The following is a 27,405-nucleotide window of genomic DNA, read 5'->3' as shown; positions in this document are numbered from 1 at the left end:
ACTGCACCGATTCACACCTTAAGTGAGAAATGCTGGGAAAAGCCAGTGGTTTCAACGGGCCTGGGCTGCCAAGCAGAGGCAAAGCTGCCTTTCCCGTCTGTAAGGCCCCTCAGCCAGGAGGGCTGCCCCTGCCCTGCTGACCTCTTACCCTGCCTGTGGCCCTCATGGTGCACTCAGCACATGCGGCTTTTTTTTTTTCCAGGGGTCTTGTCTTGCTCCTCGAGTCAGGGCTAGAGGCTTTGTGCCGACTTGCACATCCCCTCCCTCACCCAGGCATCTCTCACAACGCCTTATGCAGAGCAGGGACTCCAGAAATATTGGTGGGATTCATAGTATCTTTCCCTGTAACTGTAGCACAGCTTGACAAGTTGATAGGTTTGTCTGTTTCTCATTTGTTTGGAGACACATACCATGGATGATATTGTATAATCATGCAGTTTTCCTAAATGATCCAAAGCTTGTTTGCATTAGCTCTCAGCATAGCATGCCCAGACCACACTCTTTCCGAATCCTTAATCCTGAAAGTAAAAAATCCAGGGTTCCACCGCAGTGCTCTGCCCGTCCCTGGAGCCTGTGCTGGGACGCTGGAGAGTGGGGGGCTCAGACCCTTCGGCAGAGGGGCAGCAGGAACATGGCTGCCCTTCCTCAAGCGTCCCGGAAGAGAGTGACCTGCCGGTGCTGCAGCCACAGTCAGGAATTGCCTAGCTAATCCGCCAGGAGGGCACATCCCCACTTTGTTCTCCCCTTGTACCTTTCTAATTGGGGATTGAGGAGCAGAGAACACTGTAGATTTGCTTTCCTTGGTTACTTTTCTTGGAAAGACATTAAGGTGTAGAAAGTCTGGGCAGCCCTGCAAGTTCTACCCATGCCCCTCACCGCACCCCCACCCCCAGGCAACTTCTGTCAGTGTAATACAATCATCAAGTCTGTCTTTGCTGATCAACAGAAACTGGTGTGAAACTTCAGGTTTTCTCAGGCGGTTACTAGCCATCGTCATCCAGAAATGAGGTCAGGTCCCTTCCAGGTCCCCCATCCTCAGGCTTCTTGGAGAAGCGTGTCAGCAGTCACCAGGCTTGGCCAGGGGCCATGTGTCCCAGACTACTGGCTTGGCATAACACAGAGTCTTGTCCTGTCCTGAGCTTGACTTCAGCATCAAGAATCACCCCAAATCCTCAGAGTGTTCCTTTTTTTTCTAGGAATTTCCATTAAATACTTTGGGTAGCAGTCCTCTAACCCTTGAAGGGCTGTAAGATAGAGAGAGCATGGCTTTTTTCTGTATTGCCCCAAGTACAGAACAAGGAGTGACAGTTGGGGTTTGCAGAGAGGCAATATAGGCTGCCCCAAAGGGAGCTCCCCTTCACGAATGAAGGCAGGGATGGTTGGACTGCGTGGCCCCTTCTAGTCCCATTGAAGTTCCACAATGATGCTCTGAGTAGTAGTAGTAGGTCAGACAAGTATTATTAGTTCCATTTGACAGCTCGCAGAGGTTAGATTGCTTCCTCAGTGGGTGATGACCTTGTTCTTTAGGTCTATTCCATATTATGTTTAGTTAGTCTTAGTTACTGATGACAAGATGAGACTTCTTGTCTGGTGTTCAAGGGTATCTGCAGCCTGGTGTCTCCCTTGCTTTCCAGCCATGTCTGATCCCTCCTGATTCATTTTGCTCTAGCCAGAACAGCCTGCTTGTTCACTCTGTACCTTATACCATCCACCTCTGTGCATGGCTGTAAACCTCTACACCTTTTCCCCACCTCCTCCCCCAGCTCTGCAGTTCCCTCACCCTTCTCAACTTTTTGAAGTACAGCCTAACATCACTGTCACCTGGGCTCATTTTGCTCTCACAAGCATTGCACTAACGAAAGCACAGCAGTAATGAGATTCTGGAACAAGGAAGACATATCATCAGTCTAGAGAAATGCAGATGTCCCTGTTTTCCAAAACCAAAGGTGTACAGAGGCTGTACCCTCTGACCTTGACTTTGATTCCTGGTCATATTGTAGATCTAAATCAGAGGGGAGAATACTTTTGGATGGCACACAAGCCTTAGTAGAATGTCAGCTCCATGAGGACAAGGGCCACCTCTTAATTATTTCTCTGTCTCTGCCATTATCTAGAATATAGTGGGTGTTTAATAATAAGTGAATCATAGCTACAGAAGAATCACAGACCATAACAACATGATAAAATGCTGCAGAACTTTTTAAGTGGGTTGGTTTTTTTGCCCCAGGGGTAAGACTTGATATTAATCTCTCTTAGATTTTACCTCATTAAATTGGCACAGCGGATAGAATGCCAAACTTGAAGTCAGAAAGCCCAAGTGCAAATCTAGCCTCGTATCCTTACTAGCTGTGTGACCCAGGACAAGTCCTTCCCAGTCTGCAAAATGGGAATAATCACAGCTTCTGTCTCCCAGGGTTGTTGTGAAGATGAAATGAGAAAATATTCATGCAGTACTTAGAACATTGTATAAATGCTAGATAAGTTTTTTTCTGGTTCCTAACTCTGTCATCTCATCTGTTAGCTGTCCCTCCTACCTTTCTATCATCAGCACATTGGATAAGCATGTAATATCTGTGTCTTCATCACAGGTTTCACAGGCTTTGGCGAAAGAATATCTAGTAGGCCCAAGAGGGATGGGAAGCTCAAGAATGAAATTCTTGAAGACCCAAACAGGAGAAATTTCAGGGAGGAAAAGGCATAGCTGTCTAAAGAGACCAATGTGAGTGTATAAGGAATTACTTAGATAGAAAAAGTGCACACATTTATGATACAAGCAAAGACGGACTTAGAGTATAAGGACAAAGGCATGATGGGTCCTTTAAGAATTGTGTCAGAATAAAAAGAATGCCACGAGAAACACTAAAGCCCAGAATGAGATAACATTGGTGACAAATGCTAAAGATGATTACTAGTTGTTTGGTTGTTTTTAAATTGGGAGCAAAGTGAGGATTAGACCACTGCTTCATGGATGGAAGGATGATAATGGACAGCAGAAAGCAAAAATACTTAACTTTTATTTTGCTTCTGCTTTCGCTTTTCTCTGATGAGGAAAATTGCTTTGGATGGGAAAAGACAACCCTCTCCCCCTCTTTACCCTCTCCCAACACATTAATAGGGATCCAAAAGAAATGAAGAAAGAGAGAGAACCTGGTTGTCTTGAGTAAGTAAATCACCTTATCACAATACACTCAGAACTTCTGCCTTTGATTATCTAGCTCCTGTCAATGTAGTTGAGAGATCCTGGAAAAAGGAAGAGATATCATCAGTCTAGAGAAGTGCAAATGTCCCTGTTTTCAAACTGAAGGAGAACAGAGGCTTCATTCTCTAACCTTGACTTTGATTCTAGAATGCATTATTAAAAGGGTAGTTTATGAACATTTGGAGAAGGAAGCAGTGATCACAAGGCATCAGCATTGTTTCATCAAGAACAGGTGTCAGACTAATCTCGTTTTTTCTTTTTTGTTGGAGTTATGAGACTAGTAGGTCAGGACAATGCTACAGACAAATTGTGCCAAATTGAGCAGTGCATTCTGTGCTCTTCTCATGAACAAGGTAAAGAAATTTGGACTAGAAGATGGGACAGTTAGCATTTCAGATTGGTCGAATGACTGGGCCCAAGGGAAAAATAGAAATGACTGTACATGACTTTAGAAGAAATTCTTAAGGATGTTATCTCAGATCTCTATTCTTCACCCTTTGCTATTCAATATCTTTAGACTTATTGTCCCTCTTTTTCTCTCACAAAGTCCAAGATGGTCAGGGACCAGAAGAGATTTGCAACTATGCCCAAAGGGCTATAAAAATGTGCATACCCTTTGACCCAACAATATCACTTCTAGGGCTGTATCCCAAGGAGATCATAAAAATGGGAAAAGGACCCACACGTACAAAAATATTGATAGCAGCTCTTTCTGTGGTGGACAAGAACTGGAAATTTAGGGGATGCCCATCAATTGGGGAATGGCTAAACAAGTTGTGGTATATGAACATAATGGAATACTACTGTGCTATAAGAAATGATGAATTAGGTGAACTTGAAAAGAACCTGAAAAGACCTGTATGAACTGATGCTGAGTGAAATAAGCAGAACCAGGAGAGCACCAATACACGTTAACAGCAATACTGTGCAATGACTGGCTTTGATAGACTTAGCCCTTCTCAGCAACGCAGGCACCTGAAACAGTTACAAAGGACTCATGATGGGAAATGCCATCCACATCCAGAGAAAGAGCTATGGAGTTGGAATGCAGAGCGAAGCAGACTGTTTTCTTTTTTGTTTGTTTTGTTTTTTTCTTTCTTTTGGCTCCTCCTATGCATTCTGGTTCTTCTATACAACATGAATAATATGGAAGTATGTTTAGTGGGAAGTTACGTATAGAGCCTATATTGTATTGCATGTCATCTGGGTGAGGGAGAAAGGAAGGGAGAGGGAGAAAATTTAAAACTTATGGAAGTGAATGTTGAAAACTAAAAATAAATAAGTCAACTTTAAAAAAAATAATTAAAAATAAAAGAAAGATGGCCCTTTGTTTTAGAAAAAAAGTTTAAGATCATTAAAAGCACTGTGAAATTTCTCAAGTGCAATTCTGCCTCATCTCTTCCTTCTCCTTAATTCTGCCACTAGTTCACTTCTGTCTTTGGCGGCGGACTGCGCCTTCTGCGGTGGGCTCTCCACAGTGGACGTTCATTCTTCATCCACTTGGGTTTTTTTTTTTTCCTTTGTGGACAGTAGGCCCAGTTCTTCTAAGCGAATAAAGATCTCGCTTTGAAAGCTCAGGAACAATGTCATCTACAGACAGACATCTGGAGGGCCTGGCGGGCTGCGCTAATTGAAGTATGGTATTTAGATCAAAGTCGGTGATCGTGCCCTTACATTCTATACTGGGGCAGTCATTCTTAGAGAATTTGGGTTTCGTTCCTTTTTGTTTTGTTTTTAAGTCTGGGCATCACAAATTGAAAGAGTTTTTGATAAGCTCAGCCATCTCCAGAAGAGATTAGCTGGAGTAGTGGGGGAATCAACAGAACATCATTTGAGAAACGTTTGAAGCACCAGGAGACACTTAATGTGTAGAGGAGAATACTGGGGGTAGAACACGAGAGCTCACTTGGCTGCGGCTTTCTGCCCCACAGGATGCTGAAAGCACGTTGTCGCCGTAAAACACAATATCAGTGTTGGTTGTTATTGCTTGAAAGACTGGACTTGTTCTGTGTATTTTCTAAAGGTAAAACTCACTTGGTACCCTGTGGCACAGCAGCCTCCAGGAAGGTGCAGAGGGTCCCCTTCTCTGGAGCATCTCTGGTCAGGGTTGGAGGCATGAGGCAGAATTCCTGTATCAGGTTGTAAGGTGGACTCCCTGGAGGGCCTTCTCAGCTCTGGAGTCCTGGGATTCTAAGTTGTCCTATTCACAAGTAAAAAGCAAAAAGGCTCCCTCTCTTCTCTCACACGCTTGGGTCCAAATCCCCACCTCTTTTTCCATTCCCTCAGCCTAGGTTCTTCCTCTGGTCCACACTCATTATAGGAAAGTTTTCTTGATGTTATGGCATGTGCCATGGCCATGACTGTCAGAGACTTTAGCACCTGTATAATCAGGCTGTATAAAGGCCTAAAGCACTCTGGGGTTTTTACAGGGGCTTTTAGAACCTATTTCTCTTTTTAATAGGAACTTTTTATTAACAGAAAAACCAGTAGCCAGGAGTAGGGAAAAATGAAAATCAAATGGTAGATACTTCCAGGGATTGTCCTTTTCTCTTTACCTATCTCCTTATGGAGGACATTCCTCTATTCCTCTCCTCTTTGCATCACCTCCATCCCCTTCTATGTCTCTCCAGAAGTAGCCAATTACATTTTTGGACCATTATTCCAGCTATTCAAGAGTCTTTGGAGGAGGAGGCCTCCATTTGGCTTCTGTCTGGTTCATACCTGGAGAGAAAGGATCTGGCCTCCTCTTGCTGGCTATTTGTAGTAATGCCTTCTGAATTTCTTGAGCTCTTGGTTCATATTAGGTCCACCAAGGTTTTGGTTTTAAAGCAGATGGCAGCCTGACCCAGGTTTGGATAGCACGTTCTGCCTTGGAATTTCCAAGAAAGGTGATAGCTGTGAGCTTCTCATGAGGACACAGGGGCAAAGAGGAAGGAGTGTGGCAGCAAGAAGCCACTTGGCTCAATGATACTTCACTGGCAGCAGCACCAATTGTGTAGCAAATCATTTTAATAATTTGTATCAGAAATTATAAAATGGAAACATGGCTGGATTTAGATTCAGAGGACTTGACTTCAAGTCTTATCCCTATTATTTATTGTTTATTAAGACTGGGCAAATCACTCCTCTCTGGGCCTCGGCTCCCTCCTGTGTCCAATGAGAGGACTGGACAATATGGCGATGAAGGCCCTGAGACTGTCCTCTTAAAGGCAAAGCTGGGAGCTGCTGGGAGATGAGGCTTCTTCTTCTCTGAAGCCTGAACAAAGGAGAAGAAAAGGAGGGAAATGAAGATGGAAAGTGGCTGTGTTTATAAACAGGCTGTCTTGAAACCCAAGACCTTTGTGGGTAATTGGAAGGGCCTGTGCCCAGAATGTCCTGCTTTAGGGAGTGCCCAGCTCACCAGGAAACTGGGAAAAGACAGGGAACTTCTTTTTTGCCTGAGGCACTGGGACAAAGTGAATCTGAATTCCTGAATCTTGGCGGCTCATTGCCTGAGATCTTAGGGTAGCCCAACTCATCTGCTGTTGACATCCAAGCTGAGTCTCTGTTCTCTGACTGGCATGGGGTTCTTGCTAACAAAACAGATCACCTCTAAGCTTAAGAGCATTTTCTCCCTTTGTAAACGTATTTAAATAATGAAATAGAAACATATGTTCTTTCCCCAAATACCACGTTAATTTGAAAAAGGCCCTTTTCATTAGCTGATACATACACCAGGGCTACAGATTACAAAGGCAGAAAATTAAATTGTAAACTATACAAGGATGCCTAGGAGAAAACCTGAAAGGGCCGTAACCAGAGATGCCCACCCTTCTGCTTACCCTGTTTGTAATCTGACATTCACAGGGAATGCTGTCGAGAAAGAGAGCCCGACACAGTCTCATAATCTGTGACCACAAAGGGGGATGAGTCAGATCTTGATCTCTTATAAACTTCATTCACAAGTCCCTCCTTTGCTCACTTTCTCAAAGTTTAACTGAGTTTGGTACAAGGACTGACAAGTTGAAGGAGTCCCTTCTCTCCCTGCCCCACCCCCATGCATTTTTCAAATAGCTTCTCTCTCTTACTCTCTCCCTCTCCCTCAGTCTCTTTCTTTCAAAAGTTCAAAAAGCATTTGGATCGCTTATCCTTTGTTAAGGGCTGTTAGTTATGAAAATCAATTTACCTCCATTAAGTTAATCAAAGCCTTGGTTACATTGTTCCTTTCTGCCTACTTTGAACACAGCACGGTGGCCCAGGGAACTTACTTGGTGGGTGGGTGACCCTCTTGGGGTGCTCAAAAGAGGGGGCAGGGAGTACGGGCCCCTGCCTTGTGCCCTCACCCCAATACCTCATACTCCTGGAAGAGGCCCCTGACAGATAAGTGATGCACCTCCAGTGCCCTAGCATGCACAGAAGCAGATGTTGCCAAGTGTTGATCATCAGTGGCTTAGGACAGATGGATAGTTCAGGGGGTGCTGGGGACCCAAAGTAGCTCATCTCCGTGAGGCACAGCGAATCGAGTGCCAGGCCACCCTGAAATCAGGAAAGCCTGCCTACAAATTCTGCCTTAGTCCCTTGCTCTGAGGTGACCCTGGGCAAGCCCTTTAACCCTGGAATCCTTGGATTCTTCGGATGTTAAATTAATAGCACCTGCCTCATTGGGGTTGTTGGGAGGCCCAAATGAGAGCATGGAGGTCACAAGCTTTGCCAACCTAAAACACTTGTGGTCATTGAGGTTTGGGGTTTATCTTAACTGATCCGTAAAGCCAACCAACCATTAGCTCAGGGAGACACGAGGCATGTTCCACGAGAAACTCCCATAACTCTGTCGGTCCTAGGGTCTCCATTTGTCAGAGGCTAATGCCAGAGGCATAGTCTGTGCAGCTCAATGCCACAGGCCACTTCACTGAAGAACAATCATTCCTTGTAACAAAGATTTCAAAGGAACAAAATCGAGTTCAGCAAAACTGAACAGCAAATTCACTGTCTGACAGCGTATGTTTGATCCCCTCTCTGGAGTTCCTGGGACCTCAGCAATGAAGGGAAGGAGGCCCCACGCAGGGAGGGTTCTTGCATATTACATGAACTCACCTAAACTTAAGCTCTGCCTGCACAGCCCAGCTTGCACAAGTACATCCTTATTTTCCTGGGAAAACAAGATTTTTCTTATACATTTCTCAGAACTGACCTCTTTGTCCAGCACAAAACAATCCATGATTGTATAAGTGAGGATATTCACTCCAGCAGCAAAGATCCTGGCTTTAAGAGGTGAGGTGGCAGCTAGTGAAAGGAACCAAGGGCATGTTTAGTGAAGGGAAGAGAAGACCTGGGCAGGGCCTGGCAGGGGAGGACGTGATAGGTAGCCTTTGGTACTAATCTTAGTGCACACAGGCATCTACACATATGTGTAAATGTGTGTGTATAGAGATATTGCACACACACACTTTAAGTTTTCAGAGGACTGTATGAGATCAGCTCATTCAATCTTTACAACAATCCAATAAGGTAGACACCATAATTAATCCTCATTTTATGGATGAGCGAACTGAGGCTGAGAAAGTTAGCTGCCTTGCCCAGGGTTGTACAGTAAGGAAATGTCTGAAGCCAGATTCGCACCCAGGTCTCTGTGCCTCCCATTCTGGCACTCTAGCTCCCATGCCACTCTGCTTTCATATTTGAAGTGCTCTCCTGTGGATGGAAGATTAGACTGATTCTGCTTGGTTCCAAAAGCCAGGACCATAATGACAATGGGGGCGGTTACTGAGGGGCAGAGGGAGGCTCCATAGAAAGACCAAACTTCCTAACAATTTGAACTCTCCAAAAGCATAGGTGGTGATGGGCTCCCTTCCCTGGAGGGTTTCACCGCTGGGGGAGGTCCTCATGTGGAATCCTAGCTGGGTATGGCTTGATTAGCTAATGTTTCTCACAACTGTTAGATTCTGAGATTTTGTCTTTGCAGTAGCAGCTAGCCCACATTCTGGTAATGTGCATCATTTCTGGGCCCATGCTCAGCTGTAACTAGCATTCAGCATTGCTGCTGGCATACAGGAAGAGCTTAATCATTGTCCGTCGATGGGTTGGCCCAGCCAGGACTTTCACCCCATTGGCAGGATCTTTGGTCATCATAATACCACTCACTAGTTGTAAAGCACTTCCTTCACATGCATTATATCCTTTCTAGAGAACAAGCAGTAAGTGCCTGCTGTGTACAAAGCATTGTACTTGGTGCTGAGGACTCAGGGACAAGGGAAAAAGTAACCCCTGCTCTTGAGAAACCTTCTCCTGGGAGGTGCACAGCTCCATGCTGAGTGCCAGGAATGCATGTGACCAGAGCATGCATCATATACACACATATGGAAAAATAGACACACATACGATCACAAATATACATGGATTGTGCTTTCATACACAATCCACATGAGCTTATCCTTGCAGAGAGCTCCGTCTTAGATTACTGCTGTGTGCTCGACCTCTGGAGAGCATCAGATCAGCCTGGGTAGGGACGGCACCATGCCCACGTTTCTGTTTCCCTTGGCTGTTTTGAGAGGGCATGTATACACTGCCTGGTGGTTGTCATGATGGTAGGGTCAGAGCTGGCTAGCCCTTGCAGTGATTGATATGGGTGGGAAATGAGTGAGAAAAGTAGGTAAGGCCAAGTGGCACCAGATGATTTGGAAAGAACAGGGCCTAACTCACAGACCTGCTTATCTCCAAAAATATGAATGCGCAGACCAACTCACTCGGTTTCCACCCATGTGTGGCTAATGGAGCCTTAACATTAAATGGCTATTATTAAAACATTTATGTAACACTTGGTATTTCTAAATCCCTTGAAAATTGTTTATTAGCTAATTAATCCCCCAGCTTCCCTAGGAAGCAAGTTAGTATTATTATCCATATTTTAGAGATTAGGCACAAATCGGCTAAGTGGCCTGCCTAGGGGCACACTGTGAGTCAGGCACCAGGCGCCAACCAAGAGACAAATCCTTCCCCTCCAGCTCTGAGCTCAGACCATGTCCTCTCTGGTGGAGGAATGAGAGAAGCGGAAAGGCTCCCTATACAATGATGCTCTGGTCTGCTAGGTCAGAAGCACAGTGGACAGGAGAGAGGGGATGCAGAGGCTTAAGTGGAGAGTTATATGCCTAGGGGAGGCAATGGTAGAGGGCCCCCTGTCTAAGTGACCTCCCTTCTCTTGACCTCAGTTTACTTAAGACCTTCAAGGTCCCTCCCAGCTTCAACGTGTGGAGCCTCGAAGTATATCTAAGGACCCAGGACCCTAAGGCTATAGGTCACTAGCCCTGGATTCAAACAAGTGCCACCTACTACAGGAAGCCCTCCTCCTGTCCCCTCATGCTCTTCCCACCCCCCATCTGCCAGCTGTTAATGCCCTCCCTCTGCCCCCCAGAAATGACTTGGCATGTACCTGCTATAGATTTAGAATTTACTTATCTGTGTTCATGTTCCCCTCACCCCAGCAGAACATATGCCCCTTCAGAGGAGATGGTAATGATTTGTTTTTGTCTGTGTAACCTTATTGGCCAGCCCATAGTAGCCCCTTAATAAATGCTTGTTGAATTAAGGAATTAATGAATTAGGGATAGTGAACTCTAAAGCAATAGACAAGAATTAGAGTCTCAGAGTTAGAAATATCCCCAGACACCATCCAGTCTGTCCAGACTTTTGCAGGAACCTTCTTCACAGCATGCCAGAAATGGGGTCATCCCGGCTCTGCTTCATGACTCCATGAAAGGGAATTCACCCAGTCAGCTTTTAGATAGCTAAGCTTTCCTTATGTGGAGCCAGTATCCCCTTCTCCAATCCTTCCAGTGATGCTCGCGATTCTGCCGTGGCCTTCTGGGGTAGATGCAAAGACAGCTCTCTTTCCCTTCTCTGGATCAAACACCCCAGTGCTGTTCATGGGCTCTTGATATCTAATGGTCTCTAGTCCCCTCACCCTTCTGAAGGTTCCCTAAAGCAGCATCGAGCAGCTCTGCTTTCTCTCTCTCCCTTAACCATCAGCACGTTGTCACCTCCCTTTCCTGATTCCCCTCTCTTTCCTCCCTTCCCTCCCTTGTATCTATTTTCCACTTATTCTTTATCTGTTTCTTCCATGTTTGCTTTATGGACAATGTGTGGTTGTTCCATTGACCCTCACATCCATACCTGATAGTGGATACCAGAGCAGTTTGCCATTTCCTTCTCTGGAGGAGAAGTGACTTCCCAAGTCACCCAGCTGTGTGTGAGACTGAGTCTGAACTCAGGTCTTCTGGACTCGAGACCCGGTGCTTGCTGCCTCCTCTTGTTTCCTCGTGTAAAATGGTGCTGCTCCAGAGCAAGGATTCTCTAATTTCTTGCCTTGCTGTCCCCAGCACCCAGTATCCGTTTCTTAAATGCTTGTTGAAGGAATCATTCATCGATGTCTTCTTCAGTCTTCCTTTTGCCCCCAACATAACTCCAAAAGCTCTTTTGAGTGTCCTCAGAATTCATCACAGGCCTCTGCATGTTCTGGGCTGTGTTTAGCATTCTAACCTTATTCCTAAAAGAAACAGGTCTCTCTTTTGTATTCATGTAGAAGTTCTCTGAACCCGATTCCTCTGAACCCTTGCTTCTATTTTCTGTGTATTACTTTTTTTAAAAAAATGTATTGATAGCTTTGGTTTTATATCAATTGCATTTCCCAGTTTCCCTTCTCACCCCTGTCCCCAGCCATGAACCTGCATGTATTTCTAAAATCCAGTTGATTGATGAGATCCTCTTGTGGCCACATCGGCCCCTGTGGCTAATTTCCCCCTTTTCCTCCTTATTGGAATAATTGGCCCTTGTGTCATCAGAATGTTGTTTGTAAGGTCTCTTGTCCTTGGAATGTTGAACTTCAGGCCATGGGTAGCTACCCTTTCTCTGAACTTACTGAAATTCACTCTTCCCAGTTCTGGTGCACACATCAAGCTTCTCCCCACCCCTGCTTTTGATACAGAGCCAGCCTGGAGATTTTATTCATATGGGGAACTCTCAGTGAGAAAACTCTCTTACTGTCCATGCAGTTTATCATCCTGAAGAATGGCCTGGGGCCCTGAGAGATTACAGATCCCAAGACCATGATGTGTCTGGGGCAGGCAGGATTGGAACCTACATCTTCCCACCCCACTCCCAGGTGGGCTCTTTATCTCCTCTGGTGGGCTGCCTCTGGTCCTGAGGATAAGGTGAGAAAGCATGGCCTGAGCCATGCGGATCTCTGCACTGCTGGACAGAAAGGTCAGGATACTCCGCCTCTTCCTGCTGATGGAGGATTAGCGTCTTCACATAGAAGGGCAGCCTGAATGCTCAGCACAAAGGCACACTCATGCATTTACAATCCCTGTGCTGGTCACATATGCTAAGGTGACACGGTCACTCCCAAGATGATTGATCTTTTTCCTTACTACTAAGTGTGAATCATTCTCAGCATAGCAGTTCCCCCTCTTTATCTTTGATCTCTTTAACTTTGGGATCATGAAATGACCGTTAAGTTTTTTATTAAGTGATCTATACAAACAGAGGCTAGGAAGCCAGAGAGCCCAGGGACTCTAGGAGCCCCGACCTAGTAGACCCATTCTTTGGAGCACATCTGTAGAGCTAGATTATTCATGGATGCCCCTGGCTAAGATGGGGGAGAGGCCAGCCTTGGGAAGGCCGTACCCATCCTGTACCCAACTAGTAGCCTGGCTTTCTACCACCCACACACCAATTCTTTTACATATGAAGAAACTGGAGCCATTTTCCCCCTCACCCTTCTCTTCTCTGGACCTAGTGACTCTCACCTCCCTTTGATGGCTTTCTCATGCCTTGTCTTTAGAAGGGCGATGCAGGTAATGGTTACCTGTGAAAGACAAAAGTCCTGGACAGCTGAATCCCTCATTTAGACTTATGCTACTGGCCTCAGAAAGAGAAGGGTGATTTTCTAATGGGCCTGGAGAATTTGGGCATGGAGTGGACTAGCATGGGCTAGGTCTTCTGCACTGATCCTCCCAAAATAGAATGAGTCACCTCCAGAGGGCTTCAGAGAGAATCCCTGTGTCAGGTGTCCAGAAGAGGAGGATTTTGTTCAGGAGCACCAGAGGGGAGTCCAGGAACCCCGAGTTACAATCCCTGCTCAGAAACTGCTCCAGGAGGGCAAGGCTGCCGAAGTAACACCGGAGCCTGCTGGGACTGGAGGAACACTGAAGGCAGCCTTCTAATGGGTGACTTTCTGCCGAGCTAGCCCAAGGACTTAGAAGCATTCCTGAAAGGGGACCAGAATGTGAACTGATCCACACTTAGCAGCGCTGCCTCCCCAAGACAGATGCTGTGGCTCCTTTGTCCGATCAGCATTTCATCTTTCTGTCTTCAGAAGCTGGCACATAGTAGGCTCATGATAAATGCTTCGTTTAGTTTAATTATGTGAGGGTGGGACCACAGTCTTCCCATCAGACAGAGAGCTCAGGGAGATTGGGGACTCTATCTCCCATCAGACCAAGAGCTCCCTAAGGGTGGGGACCCCTTGCAGAACGCCAGCATCAGTCATGTTGGATGACTTCCCTATTCTAAACTTATTATGGAAGCCAAAATATTTCCTAGCAAATGGCCTCAAAGCCTCAGTATCTGTGCCCTGGATATTCAGTAGTGAAGCGCTCCAGAGAGCAGGGAGTGCCTGGGAAAGCCACGGGCCGCTATGGAGTGCGGCTCTCCGGGTGCTTTGCAAGTATTAGCTCTCTTAACATTCAGGAGGTGTTCCTGGGACACAGGGGGATTAGCATCCTGCCACACAGACCAGGAAAACTCTCCCAGGCCATGTCATGGCCCTCCTTTCAAATGCTGCTTAAGCCTTCCCTGACTCCAAGCACTCGGCATCAGCCAGCTCAGGCATTCCATCTAGGCAAACCCTCCTATAGCAATCCCTCAAATGCATGGTTAGGGCTGGCTCTGCCTGCCAGCAGCCCTGGACCCCACTTCACCTGGGCACTTGGGATGCCCATGCAGAGTGGATAGAAGGTAGTGCAGCTGTGTGAGTGCAGGAGCCCCCCTTGCAAACCCAGCATCCATCCCCCAGTACGGAGGTGCCCCTGGAGATCCAAAGACAGCAGACAGACCACAGGAAAAATCCCTGGGCTCTGAGCTGGCCGCTGTGTTCTGCAGGACAGCAGCCTTCCTTTCTGGTCAGGCTCTCTGGCCTTTTGGGTAGTGTTCTCTCGCCTCCTGGTCCGGATGGAGGGGAGACCTGGATGCTCAGCTTCATAATCCCTGGTGTTTTCTGAGGACGGTTCTGCAGGGGGCCATCCAGCAGAACAGTGGCATTCTTAGGCAGCACCAAGGCAAGGGGAGCCAGGCCTTCAGCTCCCAGGGAGGGAGGGACAGAGCTTCCCCTCCTTTGTCTGCCTGCTCTAATCAGCCTGGCCAAGAGAAGTTCCACCCTGACCCTGAGCCTTGCCCTCTTTTTGACCTTTTGGCCTCTTCTCCGGCTCCCTCCCTCTAGTCAAGGGGGGGATGAGAGAGGCCTCAGAACATCCTCCATGCCCTGGCCTCAGGCCATTTTGGCCCCCCTTCCCCCTGACTTCAGGCTCTAGGCACTGGGGAGTTTTCCATCACTTCATCCTGCCCTGAGCCTGTTCCAGTCCCTGCTCTGTCCTGTCTTTCCTTTAACCTGGTGTTTCAATTAAAATCTGCCCAGGTATCTTCTCTTCTGGAGGAATATGAACCCATGTGCTGTGTCAGGATTACAAGGAAAATCATTGATCCCAATAACAGGCTGACCTCATCTTCACAAAACATGATGTAAAGGAATGCACTGGATAGACTGGGAGTCAGGAAGGCCAGCCTGTCTTCCCAGCTCTGTCATTCATTTGCAGGGGGCAGCCCTGGGAGGGAGACAAGGCCCAAACAGCTCCTGCCTACAGAGAGCTCACATTGTTGGCAGACATTGCCACACAGATACATATTTTTTTTTTTTTAAGCAACTGGGGTTAAGTAACTTGCTCAAGGTTACACGGCCAGTTATTTCTGGGCATGGTGCTAAGTATCTGAGCCCAGATTCGATCCCCAGGTCATCCCAATGCTGGGGCCGGTGCTCTTACTCGCTGAGCCACCAGGCCACCCCTGCCACACAGATACATAGAAGAAACATCAAGCAAAAAAGGGGAGAGTTTTGAAGCTGGGAAAGACCTTGGATAGAGCCCTGATGCTTGAGCTGAGCTTGGAGGAAGCTTAGGAGTCTAAGAAAATGGAGGGCAGAGCAGGGATGGAGCTGGGATTGACCAAATTCAACAACTGGCCAGATGCGGCCTGAGGAAGCTCACCCCTCCCAGAGAAAGGAGCTCACTTGAGGAGAAAGAGAACAGGGCTCTACTTGGGACTTCTGGCCATTTCATAGACTTTAAGTAGAAGGGCATGAGAGCCACCTTATTTTATAGGCAAGGAGACTAGAGAGGAAGAGTGACTTTTTCAGTGTCCCTCAGTAGTAAACAGAAAAGACAGGCCCTCCAATCCCAAATCCAGCTCTCTCCTGCACCCAGCTGCCCTGCACTAACTGGAGGGCCAGGGCTGCTTGGGTCACCCCAGGGAACGTTTTCTGGGCCCTGCCTTGTGGCCTGATACTCCAAATAAAAGAAAGAAGATTGCTGGTACTGCTGAAGATGTGGGTGGCCCTGGACCCTCAAAGCAGCATCCTTACCCTGACTGTACCCGGGCCCCACAACCTCTGCCTTCGTTCACATTCGCCATTGTTCACAAAGAAGACTGGCCAGGAAGGTCCAAATGGACCAGCAAGGCCCATGCCCAGGCTCAGAAAAGCAACTCAAAGCATAGCTTCCATTGTGGGTCTCTCAGGAGCCTCTCACCATCCTCACATGAAAGGTAGATGCAATGAGATCTTGAGATAAATTTAGCGAGAAAGATAGAGACAAAGGGGGAGTGACCAGGCTGCGGGCTTGGTAACCAGATCAGGGGCACGATCTGGAGACAGGATCAGCCTCACAGGATATTCTGGTGGACAAGAGGAAGAAAAGTAGGCTGGAGAATAATGCAGCAAGTGGATTCATATAGTTTGTCGAGTGAAAGCAGATAGAATAATTGTCCCCTGGGTTTGCCAGCCTGGAGAAGGGCTGCTCCGCAGTGGCAGTTGCCCTTGGTCTTAGCCTAGTCAATGTTCTAGCAGTGATTTGGGTGAAGGGTTGGAAGACTGTACAAATCCAGTTTGGACGACAGAGGGCCATGAGCCCGGATATGAGATGGCATAATGGAGATTCCAAGTTCTTGTGATGGGTGGCATGGTGCTCTGAACTAAGGAGAGGACGTGTAACAGTGACAAATGTAAAGCCTTCCTCGAAGGCCAGAAATCAGCAGCCTGAGTATAGGAAGCTGGAGTCTGGGGCAGGCATAACCTTGGTGCCCTCCAGGAGCCATGATTTTCTTTGCAAACTTCTTTACTGGTACAGTTCACCACCTTTCTGGGCTTTTTCAATCACGCTAATTTTTTTATCGTTAATTATTTTTTGTTTCCAACATTAACTTCCCTAAGATTTTGAGTTTCAGATTTTCTCCCCCTCCCCAAGATGGCATGCAGTCTGGTATAGGCTTTCTTCCACATTCATAGGAAACCATTTTCACGTGAGTCACGATGTAGAAAAGAAGTGAACTAACGGGGAGAGCCACAGGAAAGAAGAAGCAAAACAACAAAAGAAAAGGAGAGCAAATGGCCTGCTTTTGTGGCATGCAGGCTCCGAGGCACCTTCTCTGAAGGCAGATCAGCATCTTCCATCCCAAGTCTTTTGGCGTTGTCTCAGATCCTTGCATTGCTGAGAAGGGCTAACGCTAAGTCTGTCGGAGTCAGTCCTCACACACAGTGGCCGTTACTGTGTGCAGCACTCTCCTGGTTCTGCTCACTTCACTCAGTATCAGTTCGTACAAGTCCAGGTTTTTCTGGAGTCTGCCTGCTCCTCATTTCTCATAGCACGATAGTGTTCCTTTACATTCATTTACCACAACTTGTTCAGCCATTCCCTAATTGATGGGCATCCCCTCAATTTCCAGTTCTTTGCTACCACAAAAAGAGCTGCTATAAATATTTTTGTACGTGTGGGTCCTTTTCCCATTGTTATCATCTCTTTGAAATACATCTCTAGAAGTGGTATTATTGGGTCAAAGGGTATACACTGTTTTATAGCCCTTTGGACATAGTTCCAAATTGCTCTCCAGAATGGATGAATCAGTTCACAACTCCATCAACAATGCATTAGTGTTCCAGTTTTCCCACATCCTCTCCAACATTTATCATTTTCCTGTTTGGCATGTTCATTTTCTATGATTCTTATCCACATTTTTCCATACACCCTTCATAAAATACCTACCTAGTACACTGGAAGTCTGCCTTATATAAGGAATGATGGTCTAGGACCAGGGTCCTATTTCAGGGATCTTAAGTATAATTTTGAGGATGCTTTTCACAAAATCTCTGTGGTTCACTCCCTCCCACTCTCTTCTGGGAACTTTGGTATCTGTTTCATTTTGTTTCTTTCTCTCCCCCCCCCCCCAAAAAAAAAGAACCCTCACCTTCAAGTCTATAGAGTAGCAAAGAACAATTCATTAAATACAGAGGATTATTTATATAATAAAAATAAGGAAAAGATTCATATCTAAACCTACAGGACATGAAAAACCTTCCTCCCTTTCTCTCAGGTACCTGTGCAGTCCTCTGACTTAAATCCTGATATGCCCCATGTCCTGGTCTCAATCTTCATTGCTCCTTGACTCAGGCCAAGGACTTGGGGAAACTATATTTGAAAGTGACACTAACATGTAGCTCTGTCCAGCAGCCTAGGAAGTGTGAGTTCCCCAGTCATTGAAAGTGTTCATACAAAAGCTAGATGATCATCAGTCACAGATTCTGCCACCAGGATTCCTGCATAGATAGATTAGATAAGCTACCAAGTATCTCCTAACTCTAAGAAGCTAAACTCACAGTTTCATAAAAGGAGTCAGACTATTGTTTTAACTGTAGTTCTAAAATAACTTTGGCTCTGATTTTTGAAGCAGCCAGTTCAGAGAGAGATGAAGACAGAGAAAGAAACAGAGAGAAAGAGTGAGAGAGAGCAGGAGAGAGAAAGCGAACAAGGGATGGGAGAGAGACACAGAGAAAGAGAGAACCATGGGGGGAGAGAGAAATAGAGTAGAAGATGGAATTCTAACTAGGGCTTGGAAGCCAGGAAGCAAAAACAAGGAGGGAGAATATTCTGGGAAAATTTAGGGAGAGGGAAGAGTTTGGGGGGAGGGGAAGAGAATGAGTTCTGTTTGGGACATACTAGGTTTAAGATGTCTACCCAATTTGAGAGTTCAGTAGTTAGAGGTCAGGAGAGAAGTTTGATCTGAGAATCAGTAGCAGAACTAATTAACAAAATCCATGGGAACTGAGGAGATCCCCAAGTGAAATAGTCTCAGGGCAGAGCCCCTGTAGGCACCCACCTTGATTAAGTGGGCAGGACCTAGAGAAAAATCCAACAAATGAGATTAAAGAGGAGCAGCTGGGTGGGTAGAGGAGAGCCAGAAAAACCTGGAGACAAGAGATCACGGAAACAGTTATGGGCAGCAGCGTCAGAGACTACAGAGGGATTGAGAAGAAGGGAGATTCAGAAAAATCCACAGCAGAATAAGGAAAAGGGAATTAGGTATCCACTTTGGTAGATTTCTGAGCCCAGAAAAACAAGCAAACTTAGGAGGAGGAAGGTCCAAGAGGCCTGGTGCCCCTCAGGGATCAGGAGGATTGGAAAGAAGGGGAAAATCAAGCCGTAGGGATCAGTGTAGGTGAAGCTGCCCAGACCTGCAAGGTCCCTAGGCCTAGGGCCAGGCTCATCAGTCTTTTCTCCCTGCCTGATCCCTGCCTATTGGAGTCACCATCACCTAGCTTCTGGGCTGTGTATGACCAGGGAAAGTTGGGCCAGAGTGATGTCACTGGGCAGGATGGTGGAATCAAGAGGGCCCCAGCCAGGTGTGCTGGGGAGGGAGAAGGGCTGTGAAGACAGTAGCCAGGGTGAGCATCAGATTGGGAAGGGAAAGCAGCCTGTCCTGAGCTTTTCCAGCACTCATTCTCTGGTGACATAGATCTCTCCTACTCTCAAAATACTTTGATTTGCTTGGTTTTTTTTTTTTCCATGTGTTTCCTCCTTGGAAAGAAGACTTGGGGGTTACAAGGCAGGGGAAGAATTCCATAATGCCGGGTATCTGGGTTTCAATAAAGGGAGGCAAACCATGGGGTTGGGAGTCCACCCCAGCAGGATCCAGCATCCTCCCTAGGCCCCCTCCAAGCAAGGTGGAGAACCCTGAGATCTACTACCCTGATTGTTACATCATCTTCCTCTGTGTAGGATCAGAAGAGGAATCAGGAGAGGCAGTGCCTGGCCCAGTGATAGGAGTGGTTTGTCCATAGCCTCCTGACTTGACTAAGAAGCTCGAACTCCAGTTCCCTATTACACTGGGAGCCGGCCTCTGTGATGAATGGATTATGACATTTGCTTATGAGTTTGAAAGATGGTTCATTGTGGAATGACCCAGCCCAGTGTGTTACTGTCCCTCCCCAAGAGCCTCAGTGCTGACCAAGGCTGCTGGAGTCACCCTGCTTCCCATTAACTGTGACTTCAGCTGTTTGTTTAAAGAGTTCACAACCCCTAAGCAAAATTGACACACACCAAAAAGAGGAACAAAAGACAAAAAAGCAGCAGCAGCAACCCAGAACTTCTGGATTGATTGTGAGCCCTGGGCCTGCCTCTCTTCTCCCAGTGCAGTCAGCCAGTGGTTGATGGGAGGCTCCAGCAGATTCATCCAGGCACCCAGGAGGGGGTGGCCTGCAGCCCCCAGCTGTCCCAGCACTGTCTAGTGTCCTCTCCTTGTAAATCCATGGTGGAGTGGAGGGAGGAGGGCTCCGGGAATGTGCAGATATGACTCAGAGGAAGCCGCCCTCATTGGCTGGGGCTCGGGTGGGAACCGTGCATGGACCAAGTGAAGAAGGGCCAGGCCGGGTTACCACAGCAGCGGCCAGCAACAAAACCTCGCTGATGGGGGATGTGCTGAGTAGATGCTGTTCCCCAGGCACCATTAACTGGTTCTCCCACACCAAATGACCCTCTGGTCTGGACTGCCTCATTCTTGTCCTGAGCCTGACAGGGCTTGTTTTACTTGGAAAAATGGGTGTTTGTGCTTGGCCGCAGAGTAGGAGAGGGCCCCGTGAGATCCACGAGACAGAGCACAAATGCTCATTGCATTGGATTTGACTGTCACTGAAATCACCTGCCAAGTGAGAGTGCAGGAGGCTCCCTTCCAAGGATCCCTGCCGCTCCGAGGTGTAGGCGGTAGGCAGCCAGTGGGACAGGAAGCCCCATCTCTTCCGAAGGCACCCAGGGTCATCTCCATCACCACCCACCCCCCAGCTCCTGGCACTGGGATAACGTTCCTAGAGGTGGCTGTCAGCTGGGATAGTGACATATTGACTACCGCCTTCTAGTGACCAGCCGCATTGACCCTGCAGACCGGAGAGCAGATGGACCTGCTCCCAGGCCTGCCACCCATGGCCCCCGGAGCCTTTTCTTTGGGGGGCCCCCCCCCCCCCCCCCCGTGGCCCTTTGCGACAGTTCTGAGGAGAGCCCTGTGGGATGCTAGATGCAGGCAATGTGGGTCGCCCCATTCCGAAGCCGAGGCGTTTTTATGGTGCGCTTTGGGGTTTTCGGTTAGGTTAATCTGCTCGAGTCTGACATTTGATTTTTTTATGGCTCCGTTCTCCAGTCCCTTCCCAGCCAGCAGCGCGGTCCTCTTTTATAGGGCTATTACCTCGAGCGCTCAGCCCCTGCGTGTGTGGGGAGTTTAAGTTCATCTCAGTGACAAGCTAGTGATTAAAGCAAATGTTGACAACGGCTCGTAAAGCAACCGCCCCTTCCGCCCTGAGCGCTAACCGCAGCACCTTGTGGAACTGGGGGGCCGCTGAGGGCTGGGGGGAGGGGGGTGGGGAGGACAAGGAGGAAGCCTGTGCCAGCCGCCATGGGCACTGGTGGAAAACTCTTCTGGCTTCCTCTCCCCTGTGCAGCTGGGACCGTCCCAGCCTTATTTCCTATTGCTGCCTTCTGCCCAGGCATCCCAAGCTCCACAGATCAGAGCAGCTTCCTCCCTCCCCCCCACCCCAAGCCAGACTCCCCTCTGGCTTCCCAGTGTTCTTGCAGTCACCCAGGAGTAACCTGGGAATCCTCTCCCGTGTCCCATACATTCCATTTGTCCTAGAAGGCCTCACTCCCAGGCCCCTTAATCCCTTTCTCCTGCCTTGGGAGCCCCCCCTGGCAGCCCAAGGCCTGGAGTCTCGCCATCCTTGCCTCAGTATCCCAAGCTCCCTGGCTTCCTTAAGGCTTGGCTCAAAACCCCTTCCTTTTCCTTCCCACCAGTCTCATCCTCACCACAAAGTCCCCAGGACTCGGTCTTCTGCCTCCTGGGGGCTTCACCAGCCAAGGCTTGGCCCAGCCCACACCCCAGTCCGGTCAGCCGCCGTTGTCATTTCTGCTTCTCCACGAGGCACCAACTCTTTCACTCCATCACTTATCCTTTGCTAAGAGGTCTTTCTCCTCATCCCCACCAGGTCATAAGCTTGAGGGCAAAGACTGTCCTAGCTGGGGCTGCCACATGTCCCAGGGCACAGAAGCCCTAAGGTCAAATCCAGCCTCAGACATTTACTGACTGTATGACATGACCTCGGCCAAGTCACTTGACCTCTGTTTGCCTCAGTTTCCTGTTCTATAAAATGTAACCATAATAGCCCTTCCCTCCCAGGGTTGTTATAAAGCTGAAAGGATCCTTACAAAGCTTAAAGTGCCCGCTTTATTATTGTTCTGCCCCAGATCCCCAGTGCAGAGCAGGAGGCATTTACTAACCATTCAGCAGTTTAATTAGAAGCCCATGTCAGCACCCAGTGTGGAAGGGGATGAGGGCTTCCTGCTGGGTGGCTACCAAGCCAGAGGACCCTCCAGTTCACGGTGGATGGTTTAGCATGTACATGGAGAGGGCTTGTTCTTTGTGGGCCTCAAAAACAGAGCCAGCACCCATGAGCAGAAGCAGCTGGAGTCATTATTTAGTGTCGGTCTGAGGAAAAACCTGGAAGCCATTGGAGCCTTCCAAAAAGTGGGATGGGGGAGCCTCAGGAGGTAGAGTACCTTTCTTGAGAGGTCTTCAGACACAGGCTGGCTGACCATTTCTTCGGGAAGTTTGAGGGAATTCTTGGACCACCTCTGAGCTTCTGTGACTCTGACCCATCCCAAGGAACTGCAGGTGGAAAGGACAGGACCCCACCCTCAGCACTCCAGGCCATATACCAGAGCTTCACTGGAGCAGGCTGCTGTGCAGTCGTCTTGTGTCTCGCCATAGGGCATCCATGACAAAGCCCCTCCTCCAAAAGCACGTCTCTGTATTCTGTGACCACCTCGCAGATGCCCAAAAGTCTGCCCAGAAAGTCGAAAGAGAGTCTGCTGCTCTTCCCTGCTCACCCCCAAGTTAAAAGGAGCTTGGGGGGAGTTTATCTGCAAGAGAGAAGTCAAGGCAAAACACTCAGCACTCCCCGAATCACATGCCAGGGCATCAGCACCTGGCTTTCCACTTTCACAGATCAGTGTTAGCCTGGCTGGTTTCACCAGCCCATTTCACGTGGCCTGGAATCGCAGCATTACCCGAATCCCAGGAGCAGCCTGGCATGTCCCTATCCCTCTTCCCAAGTAGCTGGAGGGTGCTCAGCCCAGCTGTTGCTTTAAAAATCTGTTTTCTAGCCTGCCGTCCAAGCAGGGCTTGCTACACATCTGAGCTCTACATAACCTATGACTGACATGTGCAGAACTGGGGAAGTTAATGTGATCCAAAATCCCTTTCACCATGAACATTCACAAGGATGCTCACTCCATCATCATGCTGATAGAATATGGATCAAGGTTCACGATCCTCAGAAATGAGGATTCGGAATTAGGTCTCTCACCTGGTGCCACAGAGAGGTGATGGGGGAAGAAGAAACAAAGTCTGTGAGGAAGCTGCAAGACAGAGTCAGAGACTGAGGAAATCACCTTGGCCTTGGATCCCCGGGGCCTCTAATCATGGCATGCACATAGTAGGTCCCTAATGAAAACCAGTGGAATTTTATTCTCTGTCTTCACGAGTATTTGCCATGCATCTTAATGATCCAGAGTCACTCGCTGCATGGGAAACCTGACCATGGAAAGCATGGACCTCAACAACATTAGCCAGGACTGCTGAGGAGAGTTTGAAGATCCCCACACAGTGGGGAAGGACAAAAGTCCATCCTGGACTTGGGAGGGGAGGCTTCAAGAGGCACTTTGGAACATCCCCTGCGGCAGGCACCAGACCCGCAGCCTGGCCCTGGCTCTTGCTGACCTTCTACCTTTCATGGGTGTTGGTTAATCCCCTTCCCTCTTACAGGGATCCCAGTCTGCAGGAGATAAGAGGAGGCTGCTTGGGGAGATGCCACCTTGAGGATGTTGCCCAGCATCTCGAACACAGCGGAGGACAGAGCACCTGACAGCCGGGTACTCAGTTTCTGTGCTGTATGACTGAGATGAGCAAGACCGTCCTCTGCCTTTCTCAAAGAGTCATTCTACCTAGGGCATTTGTGGGAATGAGGCTGGAGGCTGTGCGGGAACAGAACGGACACTGGAGACACCAGAGATGGGGTATTTGCAGCTGGCAGAGAACATAAGGACAGGGGTGCTTCTAGCCCCGAGGGAAGACTTTAATGAGTTTTACTGAGGGCCTACTATGCGCCAGACACTGTGCTGGTGCCAGAAATGCAAAGACCTCTTTTGTCAAAGAGCTGGCAGTTGGATGTCATGGAGAGGTTTTATTCCATTTCAGAAATAAGGAAAAACAAGTAACCACTGGCCATATCTCCTAGGGAGAGGAGCCGGCTAAGTCAGGCCCTTCCATCCTTAGTCCACATGACAGCCATGAACAAACTGATAGTGCTGGGTCCTGGCAGGGAAGGACATGTTGCCCTGGACAAGGCCACGGCCATCACCACAGCCCTGGTCATTTGGGTCAGCTGTGGTGGTAAAGGCAAGTGCCCACTGCCATGTGGTTGCCCCTCTTCTGGCTAAGGCTTCCTTTCCACACAGGTCCGTTTTGTACTCTGAGGCTTTGGTAGAGGCTGGTCTTTTGTTTTCTCTTCTGTGTGACCAAGCTGAGGAACCAGCTAGGGTCTAGACATATGGAGGGAGGGACCAGAGAAGGTAGGGAGGTCACAGAAAGAGAACAGCCTTTAGATCTTACATGGATGCTGCCTCCCTACTGAGCCTGGTGAGCTGGCCTGTGATGGTCTCTGGTTCTTCATAAGCGCACTGAACTACATCAGGAGCTCTCAACTGTTGTGAGCCTGAGGAACCCCCCAAAATTGTAGAACTCTGCCATAATAGTAATTGTACTATGAGAAAAGGTGAACCATGAAACATCCTATTAACACTAGCAATTATTATTATCGTGGATTGATGGATGGAAAAAATACCTAATGAATAAAGCTACTTGAGTTCAGCAATGCTGTTAAGAGAATTCGTATTTTATTCATGACAATAGCATCTTCATACATTTGAAAAATAGAAGAATATCTATTTGTGCCAGTCAGTCTAGAGAAGACATGATCACATGTTTATTGTACTGAGTCACTTACAGAGATGGATTGGGGCAGGGGATGTTGCTGGGAAATGTTTAACAAACAGCTTTGGGTAAGGTGCGGGGGGCATCCATGACACACTTTTAAGTCTAATCTGCATTATTTTTCTCCTTCACTTTCTTAAATCTTGGACTGCGTCTGTTCCTGCAGCCTGTTTTTTTGTACATCCTGTGAGATGAACAAAAATGGATTTTACATTTTTAAATGAAGTCTTGCTGTACAAGAACCAAATAGTGCACAATATTTGGCCTGGGGTATAGTTTGCCAACCCCTGGTCTAGACAGTCAGCAAAACAATAACCCAAGCCCTGATCAGTAGTGATTACCAGTCTCCAAGATGTAAATGCTCACACTGAACATTATCAGTTGTCTTTCGTGAGCTGGTCCGAGCTAGCCCCAGCACACCTCTGGACAATAGCTCTCTCACAATAGCTACGGTCTCAGAAGGGGAGCCAACCCCAGATAAGATGGATCCCTCATATCCTTGTTGGTCTCTAGCCCAGGGATGACAACCTAAGAACAAATGGTGACATCCTGTGAAATAACTACCAGAGACAACCCCAAGGCTGGAGGCTCTTCAGGGAAGGCGTCTGGTGGCCCTGGAGGCCAAGAAGCGATCTAGGGCCATAGCTAATACTTAGCTGGCATTTCAGAGTTTGCACTGCCTGCTATGTGAGTTATCTTGTTTGATCCTGATACTAATTATGAGAGATTATTTTACAATATTACAAGCTATGCCTGTTTTATAGATGTCAAAATGGAGACTTAGATGGGTTAAAGATGGGATTTTAACCCAGGTCTCTCACGGCTCTTAAGTACAGCTGTCCATGAAACATATTTGCATTTTTACAAAGAGCAAGATTTTTCACCAGGAGGTGGGGAAGAAGAAAAGACTTTCCAGGCTTAAACATTGCCCTCTAACAAAGGCAGAAACCACTGGCCTTGGAATTCGATGTAGAAAGATAACTGCCATTGGAAATTTTAAAATATTTATTTTCTCCTGTCCTGCTCTCCACCCTGGTCTTCCTCTGATTTTTTGCTATGATATCTATGGCTGCTGGCAGTGTGGTCCATTGGATAGATAACTGTTCTCAGCATGGGGCCTCCCTGAGAGCTTCATATACCAATGAATGCACATATGCCTAGCCTCTCTTTCCAGTGTGCCGCTCCATTAAAACATTTCTCGTTATTTGGGGAAGGATGCTATTAGTGGGCAAACTCATGTAACCTTTGCATGGGACGGATTGAATTGGAATGCAGTGCAGGGTTAAATGGAAGGATTTTTTTCTCTTAGACTAGCAGAAGATGATTCCATTTTTCATATATCACTTTTGAAAGCAGACTGGATGTGGAAAAACTGAAGGTATTTCCTTTAGTGGTGCATGTCAACCAAACCCATTGATTATTAAACCTCATCTTCAAATTCTGAATAGATCATTTATTTTCAGGTTTGCTTTGGGCCAAGTATCTCCGACCTGTCTTTTCCTCACATCTGGTTTGAATATCCAGGTTATTTTGAAGTCTTTCTTGAACAGTGTTTTAAGTGGCTTGCTTTCTCTAATTTTTTCTCCTTCTAAAAAAAATTGATTTGGTCTTTGAAATTTGTATCCAGGACTTTATTTTAAAAATCTAGACAACAGCAATGTTTAGTTAACTGACCAAATAAACACAGCTAGACAGATTGTATTTCAGCTTTAGGATGCTCTCCATGAGCAGTGAGATGGAGCCTTTGGGCTGTTGCCTGTGTCCAGCCCCCTCCCACATTCTCTCTGAAGGCTGCCTGTGTCAGAGCCTCCCACAAGCCCCTGGGTGCCTCGGTTCACTCTCCTTGCTTCAACATGGGGGTCAGGAAACCCCCTTCTGTGTCCAGAGGGATCTGCCCTGCTCCTCCACAGCTGAGCGTGTCATCTCAGAGCCTAAAGAGAGACGTGCCCTCACTTTCCCTGCTTGCAGTAGAAAGAGATTCTCTACTAATAGAAGCAGGGCCCCATCTCTAGGCCGCAGCCTCCTGTCTCCCACACCTCCATCCAAGCCGGGCAGGGCCCTTGGCTTTATCAGCAGCTTTTCTCCTCCCTCCATTGACCGTATGATACAATGGGAAGGGCTGAAGTACAATTTTGCAAATAAGACCCAAGATTGCCTAGCTCCCAGACACAGGCAAGGAGAGGATCCCCAGCTTTCCCACTCGTCCATCACCACCTGCAGTCCTTCTCTCAGGGCATAATAGCATGAAGTCTTGGGGCCTTTGAAAGGGAAAAAAAAGAGTGTGCAAAGACCCCAGTCTACTGACTTAGAAATTATAGCTCACCTGATGATGGCAAGGGCTGCTCTGGCTGAGAGCAGGGGGCTAGGGTTGGGAGATGTTACTGCAGGCGTGATCATGGTGGGGCTGCTCTGGCTGGGAGGGAGGAAACAAACCAACATAGCTTCTTATGTTTTAACATGGGAGGGAAAAGAAAAGAGAATAAGCGTTTATATAATACCGACTGTGTGCCGGGCACTGATCTAAGCAGTTTACGAATAGTATC

The 27,405-nt window shown here is 47.6% G+C and overlaps 1 protein-coding gene and 1 long non-coding RNA gene across 4 annotated transcripts in view; one reads left to right on the top strand and one right to left on the bottom strand.

Annotated features, from left to right (window-relative positions):
* Positions 1 to 27,405, top strand: part of EXOC6B (exocyst complex component 6B) — a 624,130-nt gene that overhangs the window by 553,788 nt on the left and 42,937 nt on the right. The window lies entirely within an intron of this gene.
* Positions 6,192 to 20,745, bottom strand: LOC138144983 (uncharacterized). 2 transcript variants are annotated; one of them, XR_011164065.1, is made up of 2 exons: positions 8,273 to 20,745; positions 6,192 to 6,455 (listed from the first exon to the last, which is right to left on the bottom strand). It is a non-coding gene; the product is annotated as an uncharacterized lncRNA (long non-coding RNA). The 2 variants fall into 2 exon arrangements; XR_011164067.1 differs by having other exon boundaries at positions 8,370 to 20,745.

Source organism: Petaurus breviceps, unplaced genomic scaffold (genome assembly GCF_028583685.1).
Source record: "Petaurus breviceps papuanus isolate PSGF00001 unplaced genomic scaffold, PetGlider_PUasm1.0 139, whole genome shotgun sequence".
Classification (NCBI taxonomy): Eukaryota; Metazoa; Chordata; class Mammalia; order Diprotodontia; family Petauridae; genus Petaurus; species Petaurus breviceps.
This window is presented reverse-complemented; position numbering and strand designations above follow the sequence as displayed.